The sequence below is a fragment of the Camelus ferus genome, chromosome 26, assembly GCF_009834535.1.
Source record: "Camelus ferus isolate YT-003-E chromosome 26, BCGSAC_Cfer_1.0, whole genome shotgun sequence".
Taxonomy (NCBI): Eukaryota; Metazoa; Chordata; class Mammalia; order Artiodactyla; family Camelidae; genus Camelus; species Camelus ferus.
Window position 1 is genome coordinate 13,663,928 of NC_045721.1, and position 12,518 is coordinate 13,676,445.

General features: G+C 32.3%; 1 long non-coding RNA gene across 2 annotated transcripts in view; it reads right to left on the reverse strand.

Moving 5' to 3' along the window:
* Positions 1–12,518, reverse strand: part of LOC116660011 — a 138,288-nt gene that overhangs the window by 24,949 nt on the left and 100,821 nt on the right. For both annotated transcript variants that reach the window (XR_004315368.1, XR_004315367.1), the window contains one exon: positions 7,016–7,115. This is a non-coding gene — a long non-coding RNA (uncharacterized LOC116660011). The remainder of the gene's footprint in view (positions 1–7,015; positions 7,116–12,518) is intronic.

Consider the following 12,518-nt stretch of genomic DNA (forward strand, 5'->3'; position numbering starts at 1 on the left):
GCCCTTGTTACTGGGGTGACTTAGGCATATTACATAACTTGAGCTCTATCTCTTCTCTCTGGCCCTTATAGTTCATTCAATGTTAGAGACACTATACGTAGAAGACTTACTATAATGCTTGGTATGTAGTAGGAATGAAGGAGCAGAGTTTAGCAAATCTTTCACTAGCCATCCCACAGGGGCTTGATATTTGGCATAAAGATCCTGAACTAAAAGGGTATTATTAAAAAACTCTAATTGATCCATAATTGCTGATCATCAATGGAATATAAATGTACAATATCAAGGAATTAAATTTTTGTTAATATAATCGCTTTCTTCATTAAACAAATATATGTTAATTATTCCTCTAGATGTTTAAACATCATTACACCATAGCCTCATTGTCTCTGCATTTTAACTTAATTCGATGCTCTGCCTCCTTTTCAGACAGGTACTATAAAATAAAAATTTAGAATATTCATTTTAAAATCATTAAAAGTAGATTAGAGAATACATGTCTACATATTTAGCTTTGACATTTAAAGCTGCTTATTAGAAATCATTTTATAATACATTTTATCCAATGTAATAAAAGCAAATTACTTGTGAAGAAATAAATGAATTCAAACATTTTTCATGAGCACTAAAAGTGCTGGTGGTTTCCAACCATAAGACGGATTTTCTTTTTCATTTAGAGATTACAGAAGACAGACCTATAAACATTTAAAATTATGATAAAAGTGGGGGTTTTCCTATATTTGATAAAAATGACAATGCATTTTAGAAATATCTGACATAAGGCCACATAACAATAAATTTAATATTTAATGGTTTTAAATTTCCTAACATGCCAGACGTTGCACTATGTTCTTTATATCTGTTGTTCCAATTAGTTCTCATAGCAATTGTATGCAGGAGGCAGTCATAGTATCTCCATTTTATAGACATGGGGTTCACACTTCTAGAATTCTATGGATTTAGATTGTACTGTGTGTTTGAATAACACATTTGGTTAGCCTATTAAGTATGAATCAATGGATCATTTCTGATATGACCAGAATCATATCATCTTAATACCTAATTTACATTAAAAAGAATATTTTGTAAGAAAAGAAGCCAGTATTTTGCACTTTTATTTCAAAATTACATTATCTGGCTATTAACAAAGCATATAAATCTGTAGCTTTTGCTTGGTAATATCTGCATATTTTAGTTTATATAAATATATCTGCTTGTTTGTGCCATTAATTCAATTAGTGTAAATTACTACCAATTAGTGCTCTAAATTAGTGATCACATATGGATTCATGTAAAACTTCTATTTTTACTTTAGAAATATGCAATAATTAACACATGTCATACACTGTCAATGAGATATTTTTCATCAGCACTTTGTGTGGAAGCTGATAAGCTGCATATTAAGTGTTCTATATTAAGTATACGTTGATTCAGAATGGATGTTCCAAAAGGTTCTACCTCCTTAAGTGAAAGCCAGAATCTCTCTCTCATTGGTTTTACTGACTGTAGATCTGCTTTGATATTTTATTTTAATTTTTATATGAATAATCTATTTTTGTTTTCTTTGATAAGGCTGATTTTATTAATTTCTGTTAATTTTTATAATACTGTTATTTTGTTTCCTGATTTAACTTTTACTAGTTTTTAAGTTACTTTTTTTCTCATTATTATTATTCTTTTCCTTCTTTTTCCTTTAGATCTGATATACTAGAAGTTCTTCTAGATTCTTAAGATTGAAGTCAGTTAACTTGGTTTCAATCTTTCTTTATTTATGATATATTCACTTAAAGTTATGCAATTTTGCCTAAACACTGCTTTAGCTGCATCTCACAAGCTTTGCTGTGTCATATTTCAATTTTATTTTCAAAATATCTTCTAATTTCCCAGTGATTTTTTTGACTCAGGAATTATTTAGAAGTCAATTGTCTAATTTCTAAGCAGTTGAGAATTTTCAAGTTTTCTCTTGTTTTTGAGTTGATATCCAGATTAATTCCATTGTTTTCAGATAACGTACTCTATGATTTCAGTTCTTTGGGGACTTGTGAGAATCTCTTTAGGGCATATAGTCACTTTTGCCCTCTTTGTTCCTCATTTATCAAGAGATTTTTAGTTATCACACTGATGTGTGCAGCATTCTATGCATGTCAATTAAGTCCTTATTCTTACACATGTTGATCAGATTCTCTGTAGCCTTTTTACCTTTATTGTATCTAAAATCTCTTCCTATGATTTACCTTTCTTAGGTCTGTATAATTTTTATTGATATAGTTTGAAATAATTCTTGGTTGTGCACTCCACGGGAAGTTCTCCTGTGTGTTCTCTGGGTTTAAAGATCTCTTGGCTGGTGCCCCTGCTGTCCTATTCACTCCATGCTTGTGTGAGCTCCTTTGCAACAGCCTCTGATGAGAGCTGTGCCTTCTCATCTGTTTCCTTCTCAAAGAGTCACCATCCCTTCTTTATTTAAATGTATTGTTGTAAGTTGTGTTTTTGCTCTTATACTGAATATTTTGTATGTTGTTTTGTTCCTTTTTTGTTCCATTTTTTGGGTCTTGTTTTTCATGTAGACTTCAATTTCTTTGTTTTTATGATATCAAGTACTTTTGGTATGTGCTCACACACACAGACACAAACATTTACACACAAAGGGAGGGGAAATATTTACTATCTATCTATCTATGTATCTATCTATCTATTTATTCACTCATTACTCTTGCCTAACTACTTCCCAATATTTGTTAATTGGATCCAGGAATTGGAGGGCTGTTTAGAATTAGATTTTTCTCTTTAAATATCATTTTTAACATTTGCATTCAGCTTTTGTAACTAGATTAATAATAACACTATACATACCTATATTATGCTTATTTGGTTTGAGTGCTTATAGTCAGGCACTGTATGCATAATTTTTGTATTCTTGGGTTCTTACTCAATTTTTCAGTTTGCTGGCCATCAAATCTAAGTACTTTAAAAAGAATACTGTATATTTTTAAGTCCTAGTGTAACTGAAAGTGTCTTATGATTGTTTACCCAAGAAAGACAGCTTGGATGAGAAAAAAATTCTTTACAGTATTTTCCCTTTCAAAATTTTACATACATTTCTCCATTGCCATCTAACATTTAGAGTTGCTGAGAAGTCTGCAGCCAGTTAAATTTTGTCTCTATTGTATGTAAGTTCTTTTTTCTCTTCTACTGCTCTACCTAGGTACTTCTAGATTGCTTTTTATTCTTCTTCCTTGTCTTTTTTTGCCTGAGGAAAGTTTCATTTAACTTTTAATGTTTGACTATCATTTCTGTTACATTTGCTCTATGTTTTTTACAATTATATTGAGTCTCAATTTTCTGTCATAATTATTTAAAATTGATTTTTTAAATTGTTCTCATCAATTTGTTTTTCTATGGTGCACATTGGAAAATTCATCGAAAAACATTTCCCTAATTATCAAGTCAGTTGCCTAAAACACCAATTAAGCTCCTGTTAGAAACAAAGATGAAAGAATATAATTAGAATTTCCAAACACAAAGAAACTGGAAGATTACATTTATGCACAAAGTTCAAATGGTCTGCTCAGATAAAAGAATGGTGAAGTAGAATGATTATCGTCAGAATGGTATAACTATGTAAGATTTTTTAAAAACCCTAAAATTTAAATTGTAGAATAAATAAGTGTGTGTTTATTTGAATACCAATTCAGAAAGTTGTTGTATCACTTTTTAAAGTAAGAAAAAATAAAGGAATTTATAGAAAAGTGAAGAGCATATTGAATGCAGAATCATCTATAACTGTGGTATTTGTAGGTCAAATCCAGCTTGGAATACACTGTTCAATATTGTTCTCAACATTTCTGGGATGAATTTGCAAACTTACAAGAAGTCCTTAAGAGAAGAAAGTTGTATAATAAAAAGAAAAAGAAAGAAAGAAAGGGAGGAAAGAAGGAAACATATAATTAAGAAGATTCACTATAATAAAAGCAGTTATTTTTGTAAAGCTTTCAGAACACTGGAGTTAAAAGAAATACTAAAAATTTAGTATCTGTCAACATGAGAGAGGGGAGGTGGGTTTCTATCATCATCTGAACCTCTAAGATCCTAGAGTTCAGTTATGCTTCATTTGATTTGGCTCATGCAGGCTGGACGTTAATATGGACCCCCAGTAAAAGTAGTATAAATGTGTATCTTACACATGGACTGAAACAATCTTACAAATGACCTTGCATGTGAGATGGAGTTTTACCTAATTTTATAAGTTGACGTACACAGAGTTTTTTGAGCAGGAATGTGATTCAAACACAGCTGCGTATTTGGAAAATTAAACTGTTCTGATTTTGAGTAGGAGACATAGGGAAATTAGAAACCTATTTCAATAATCCAAATAGGCATTTTAACTAACTTGATGGGAAGGAAAATTTGCTAATAGTCCAGAGCTCTTATAAAGTAAATTCAACTGGAGCTCAGAACAGAAAAGGATCAATACTAAGCAGACATTATATATTTGGCAGTCTGTAGCTATGGCTGACCAGATTTACTCTTATGTGTTTAGACAAATGTGACAGAAAAATTGGCAGGTGGCAATAGTGCCACTTTCCTGCACTTTCTTGAAAACTCCCCCATCAAGGCTGTTGATTCCTCAGTTAAAAGATACCTATTTCCCCTAAAAATCACTCCCTTTGACATCGGAAAATAAGTTGTGTTCTTCCAACATCTTATTTTAGCACAACTCAGAATAATTCTGCCAACAAAACTGAAAGTTTACTATTTCTCTATTCAATTTTTAGCAAGACATTATGCACACTCAAGGTGGAAATTTCAGTTGAGTAAGATAGATTTGGACTTTCTGAGCCCAAAGTATCATTTGGTTTAACATTCGAGGACGATGTTAGGAATATGGGAGTATCATCTAAGTTTGTCCCTTATCATATTTTCTCTGACTATAGCAAAGACAAAAGTAAAGTGCTTGTCAACACAATGATGGTACTCTCAGGACTATATGCATGTCCTCCTGGAAACAGGACTATATGCATGTCCCCATTCTCTCATACACACACCCTCATATACATGCACACTTCTTCACATTAAAAAACATTCGGTCAGAATTATGTACATTAGATCAGGAAGATGATTTCTAGGATTTAGCAATTTTGAACAGAAATACCCACCTCTTCGCATTCTCTAATTCAAATTACAATGAACTAACTCCCAGTTCCTCAAAATGTGACCTTATTTGGAAATGAGATCTTTACAGAGATAATGAAGTGAAAAAGAGATCATTAGAGTGGCTCCTCATCCAGTATGGCTGGTGTCCTTGATAAGAAAGCAGCAGTGTGGGTACAGAGACCCACATGCACGGAGGGAAGGCTCCACAAAGCGACGTGAGGGGCGGCTGCGTGAAGGATGGAGCTAAGCTGTCACAAGACAAGGGACACTAGTACTGCAGCAGCTGGGAGACACAAGGAAGGAGGCTCCACGGGAGCACGGCCCTGCTGGCACCTGGAGCTTAGACTTCTAGTCTCTAGAACCATGAGACAAATTTCTGTGGTTCTCAGCCACTCTGTGGTTCCTTGTGACAGCAGCTCTAAGAAACTAATATATAACCTAAAATGCTTAAAAATTGGTTTTGATATTTTCTCATTTTCTAGTATTTTCTTTACTGTGTTTTCACTTCTATGATTTGGTACATTTTATATACATATAATACAAAATGTATACAGAACAGATCCATGTATACTTATGAATCCATTTTGCATCCATATATATATATATGAATGCATTTTGCATATAATATAAAATGTATTCAGAACAGATCCATACACACACACACACATATACATATATGAATCCATTTTGCATGTTTATAAGGAATTGGTTTCAAAAAGCCACAGTTTCAAGTTACTACTATTTTATAATATTCCACATGTCTATTCTTAGAAAAAGCATTATGCTGAGCTGAAATTTCCAACTTTACATAAAAACACACTCCCTTGAAGGCTTAAAATCACTTTAAGCAACTGCAAATTTCAGCCTGGGTTCAAAAAGCTAAATTCCAGCAGAGCAACTGAGTATTTGTTCCAGTTCTGAACAACAACTTTCTTGCTGTTACTACAACTGGGTAATGAAGTTACAACATAATGTTAATAAAACTCAATTTTTGCCTCTCAAACTCTGCACTTATTTTTAATTATATTAATGTCATAATTTTCTAACTGGGTATGTTAATGGCCATGATGATTAGGTTAAAAAATTTTGAAGGAAGAAATTAGAGTGATTTAAATTTAAAGAATCAAGTTTGGAAAATTTGTAATAATAAAGAATAATTTGCTAAAGACACTTCTCAGATTTTGCTGAGACCCTAAGTAATGTATTGGAATGTCACAAAGGGTTATGTCTAGTTTATCAGCTATCCTCCTGAGGACATCACATCCTGCCTCTGTCATCACATCATAATTGAAAGGAAAAAGGACTCCCAAAGGTTCTAATTTCAAGCTAGGACACAGGAGACATAGAAGAAATCACCAGCAAGAGATACTGAGGTATTTGTGAGCATATCTCCAATAATAAACATTTCTGGCTGGAAATGGTGAAAATACATTAGGAACTGGTTATATCACTGCACAAAAGGCTATCACTTGTCAATAAGAGTAAGCATGATCATTATAGACAACCAAAACACTGTCCTGCACAGAAAATGGTCCCAGAATAGTCCGGGAAACGGATCTAGTTCATCAGATTTTGACTTTTGCAGACTGCTCTGTCTAACCATTCATTCACAGTTTGGATGTGACAGTAGCACCCAGACATAATTGATGTTCTAAAGACCTCAGAGCATGTGCCCAAGTAACCAGGTGTCAGGAAAAGACAGTCCCTCAAGGATGATGGGTATCTTCTACTCACTCACAAACGTGTCACAATATATTTTCATTTTAATTATCATTGTATTATCATTGTATTATTTTATGTAGTAATATAACTTAGGCTTTAAATTTTCCTGCATGAAATTAATCTTAAAGCCAGGCATACTCACCAAAGCTTGCTAGGGTGCTCACAGCTGGCCACTGCTGGAAATCATCCCAAAGACTCCATTACGACTGTGATGAAGTGATTTCCCAGGACCCTTAGGACATCTGTAAGTTAATAATATTAATTACTTTATACTTTCAACCTTGACATCATACCGATAGCTAGAGTGAACTGCAAGGGTAAAGTATTACCTAGTGCGGGCTCTAGGAGAAGAAAATGCTGGAGACCAATTTAATCCTTTACCAGTTTGCTTAGGAGAGCAAATTGTTAGTGACCTCTGGGAAGGGAGAGTTATAAAGAAAGAAGGTGGGGAGAGAGGGGGAGGGAGGAAGAGAGAAAGAAAGGTGTTAGGGAGAGGCAAGTATTAGAATTAGTACATTGAAAGTGAAGAAGAAAAAGTGAAGTGATATTTAAATTGGGAAATTCTCAATAGAGTCAGGACAATAAGCAAGTTAAGTAATCAAATCTATCTGAACATTTATTGTGTTTCTACATCCATTTTGGTGCCAGCAAATCCCTTTAAATTATTAAGGGTGTTCAGTGTTCTTTGTTAAGTAATGTTTGGCTATTCCTATTCAGATTGTAAATTGCATATTATCAGTAATCCTGTACTTATCAGTTCATGAAGGACCTTCTGCTATCAAATAATGCTCTTAGCTAAGAAAGGCTTAAAATTAAACAACTTTTTAATGTTCTCTGTAGATAAGCAAAAGGATGATGCAATAGTCAGAGAAATATTCTGATGGGTAATGACCTTTAATCTGAGTCTTAAATGAACTGACACTTTCCAGATGAGCAGAATGGGTAAATATGGGAGGAAGTAACAGTGAGAAGTTATCTAGGTTGTTGTTAAATGCGTGCACTCTGGCATAGGCAAGGATTCTAATTTGAGGCTTTCTATGTACTTCATGTATTATCAAGGCAAATAACCTAATCATTCTTGACCTTAATTTCCTCATATAGATAAGGACTATAAAAGACCAACCTCATTGTTAGAAGATGTAAATGAGATAGTGCATGTAATCATAGATCATACAGAGTGTGACATATATAGCAAGTATTCAATAAATGTTAGCTATCATTACTTCTATTATTATCCTTACATCGAAGTGCCTTTTGAAGTGTGTATTCAGTTCACTGTGGATTTCCTTTATTTTTCAAGTGAAACTGGAATAAGAATAATAGATAATAAGATAATAGAGCTCTGAGTTGATATAATAAAGTCTGGCATATTTTTGAAATTATTACCTTTATTTGTAGGTAATCATTACATACATTAAGTGATCTTATATAACATCAATCAATAATCTCAGTTAATTATTTAAGTTATTTTCAGTTCTAGTTCACAGAAATGTAATCAGATATTAATCTCTGAAAATCGTCAGGACTCCTAGACAAGATTAATTTCCTCAATTCAGAGATTTAAAAAAAATTTTATTTTTGTCCTCCTTGCTATTTCAACCTAAACTTTGTACTGATTGTGTTTGAAGCATCACAACATAAAAATCTACTTCTCAAAATTGAAGATATAGTTACATACTAAAGTATAATAGCAATGTCTAAATCAGCTTTTCCAATTTTCCCCTGTTATAGTAATGATCTAGATCATGTATTTGTTTACTCTTGACTTGACAGGTTTGGACTTTTCACCTCACTGAGCTGGTGTTATTCTTGCTACATCAATAGAGGGGATAGAAGCAGAGCATGACGTATCAGACTAAATTCTTTTCTCTATTGAGCTTCCCTGATAACTCAGTTACTCTCAAAAAAAACCAAAACAAAACAAAACAAAAAAACATCTCTTGAAGACTATGTATACTATGTATAAAAAGTAAATATCCAAGGATGCTATAATCTCAGCAGCATAAAAATTGCACTTACTCATTTTCAAAGAGTTGTGACATATCAACACAACTTGGTGTCTAAACAAAGGAGGATACAATGTGTACTAATCAACCTAAAGGCATATTATTTATAACTCTCAATCTACTCCAGAACATAATTTAAACAATTTTGAACATAAAAACATTTCTTAACCTTAAATTTTATAATTTCAATTTATTTTTGGAAATTAGGAAAAGAAAGGAATATCTGAGATCAATTTTATTTAACTTAACTCAATAAAGAATGTGTCAGTCCTTTCATTAAAGACATAGACTCAAATCATACTTTCAGAAATAATGAGTAAGTAACTATCACAAAGGTTGTTATAGTGAATCTGCTTTGGTAAAAAAAAAAATCAGGTGATCAGAAAGAAGCAGAACTCATTTACTAAGATAAATAAACTTTTAACAATGATCATTTCTGAATGTCCACATTCTGTTATCCAACATTTGAGACTTAATAATCATGACTGTCATATGTTTAGTGTGACAGGCTTTTATAGGTATTAATGCCTATATTGTAAAGACCATTAAAATTCCTATTTTAAACTAAAGAAATTGAAGCAGAGGAACATTAACCTACTTAAATTCACATGGATTATAAGTGCTAAAGGAAGGATTTGAATCCATATGTGACACCAGAGCCTATATGCCTAATCATATTGGTTCCTGTAGCTAAGAATGGAATTACTATATGACTATCTTCTACAAGGGTTCTGTGAACTTTGGAGAGAATCTGAGTTATATGATTTGAACACACATCCACACAAGCGCCAGGAGTCTCCAAAGCCATTCTGACCCACTCCCTTTTTCTTCTCACTTAGTGAAAGAAAAGTAGAACATGATGACAGTGGATACCTGGTAGGGTTGGAGAGGTCCAAAACTAAGGAAAACCAAAAATGTAAACCACATTTTCCAACAGTAACGGTTGAAAGCTTAGTTCACACTACCTATGAATCAATCATTTTATCTTATGACACCGATGTATGGCTTCAATTCATCCACTCACATCACAGTGGACCATTAACCTAGGGGTGGTCTGGGGGCCAGTGTTATCCTTGTAAACGATGTCTTCATGGAAGTATGAGTGTGGTGTCAGAGTAGAACATCACCTTTCTTAATTAAGTCAGTTAACTTTCAGGTAACAATTTGGGGTATTTTATGAAAACTTCTGAAAAATGAGGTTTCTTCCAGGTTGTATTACAGCTCCAGCTGTTACAATTTAGTAAGTTAGATTTTTTAAATATAAAAGATCACAATTTCTAGTATCTAAAAATATAGGCTACAAAAATGAGTATCTATTATATATTATCATGTATAAAACTTTAAAATGAATAAATGATCAGATACTGAAATTCAAACTAATAAATACCAAATGAGCTGTGAAATCCAAAGCTGTGTGTCTTTGGGTATAAAATTCAAATATATATATGTATGTGTGTGTATATACTAAGAAAATAACATCATGATTATATATTTCTCTAATTAAAAATCTAGCAGTTGCCTTTTTATTTATCTTCATTGAGATTCCTAGGTAGGAAAGTACAATAATACTAAATTAGATCAAGACATCTTAGCAAGATCTACTAGTTAGCAAAAGGCTTAGAAGGAAACTATGTTTTTGCTACTGACATAATAAATCTAAGCTTTTAGTTAAAGCAAATATATTTTACCAATAGCTGGGAACACATTTGTGCTATTTCTCAAAATAATGTAACCAAATAAAAGTATGCTTACTATAAAATTCTCTGGTTTTATTATAATAAAAATGCTATACCTAAAAAAAGGTAACCCAATGTATCAAGATTTTGTGTACAAAGGTACTGATTGATGCAAAAATTCTGATTATGAAAGCAAAGCATGTTTTTGGCAGCATTTGAAACATAAAATTTATAAATTAGATTTTAAAAAAACATTTTAAGAAAGATTTTTATATAGTCACAATATTTTATACTATATAATTAAAAGCTGACTGTATATATTTATTTTAATGGCTTGGCCCACAGTTAAAAATGCCTTAAAATGACCCAGCATTGATGAAAGTCAAGTGAGATTACTGAAACTGTACCAAGTACTTTCATAACATTTTAGAAATAATGCAAAATACAAAAAATAAAAATATATAACAAAATATTTTAAACTAAAAATAAAGTAAGGTTAAGGATATACATTGAAGATTACTCAAACTGCTAGACACCTCCTCAAAACACCAGTCAGTTAATGAGCTAAATAAATATTTAATACATTATAAAATAAAAAATTATTTCTGGAATGTATGGGAAAGTGACTAGGTTTCCAAATAATTTCAAAGTTGAATACAATCTTTTAAATTTCAAGTTATTCTTGATTATGTAATTTACTAAAATTAGAATCAGAGTTATGTTAAGGCCAGGTGTCAGGAAGCAAAAGTGAATGACTTTATCTTTAGTAACTCCAGACTCCTCTTAACTCTCTTCCTGAATCTTTCCTCAATTCCTCAGTGCCCAATGACAAGAGTCACCAGTATACCTAGTACATGTGACATTTTATATGTTAATTTAATTTTCTCGATTATCCCTAGCATATGGTTCCTAACCAATGCATAAATATGCCATTTTGACAGAGGTACCCTTATCTCCTATGGCACTTCATTTCATTTTGTATTAATCTAGCATAACGCCTTGACAGGGTCAAATATTTTTAACGTCCTTTACATAGTCCCTTTTGGCCTGCTAACCTATTGTTTAATAAAACTTTACTAAAACTTACAATAAATCAACTCTTTTTCTAGATCTTGTAATTTACATTAAGAAGTTTTTGTTTTTTACATGGACTGTAACCAACATTCCCCAAGGCTGAAATGATATCTGTTCTGTAGCAAATATTATTTTAAAAATGCAGTTATGGAATTTATGAAAGATAAAACAATTCCAACAGTTGAATTATGTCACTATGATACATAAAATTACATTATCTCAAGAGAATTCAGAAAAAATATATTATTAAAGTTAATCTTTACTCTGAATAAGTCGTTAGCTAATTATGTATGATTCTAAGAAAAAAGACATTGGTAGGTGCACTCAACCTTGAATGAGAGATTTTCTTCACCTGTGGTCCTTGGAGAGCTCACCCTTTCAGGCCTCAAGGTAAGCTGTCATGTACACCACAAACCAAGATTCAGGTTTAGATTAAACCTGCAGGGACCACAGAACAATTTGTCCCCATGACAAATCTTTTCTGCTGATTAAACAATGGAATTTTATGGCCCATTTCTTGAATAATATATTTGAGCTTGTTTTATGTGTACCTGCCCTAAGTTGCTGATCCTGTAAAACTGGAAGCTGACTATATTGTCTTGTCAAATTTTTGGAGATACACATTTTCATAATTGGATTTGTTGATTTATTGCTAACGAAGAGAAAACTTTCTACTTCAGCCACTTATCTGGGTTTTCAAATTGCTTCCATTTGAAAGCAAATTGTATGAGTGAAAGAAAGTGCTTGAAGTACATTTAAGCACAAAAATATTAACTTGATAGAAATGACACAAGTGAAGAACAATGACACACATAGTCTTCTTTAAACTCTGGAATAGTTATTAAAAATACAGTGATTTGAGCAGAAAAACATGTTAGGAACTACTGCT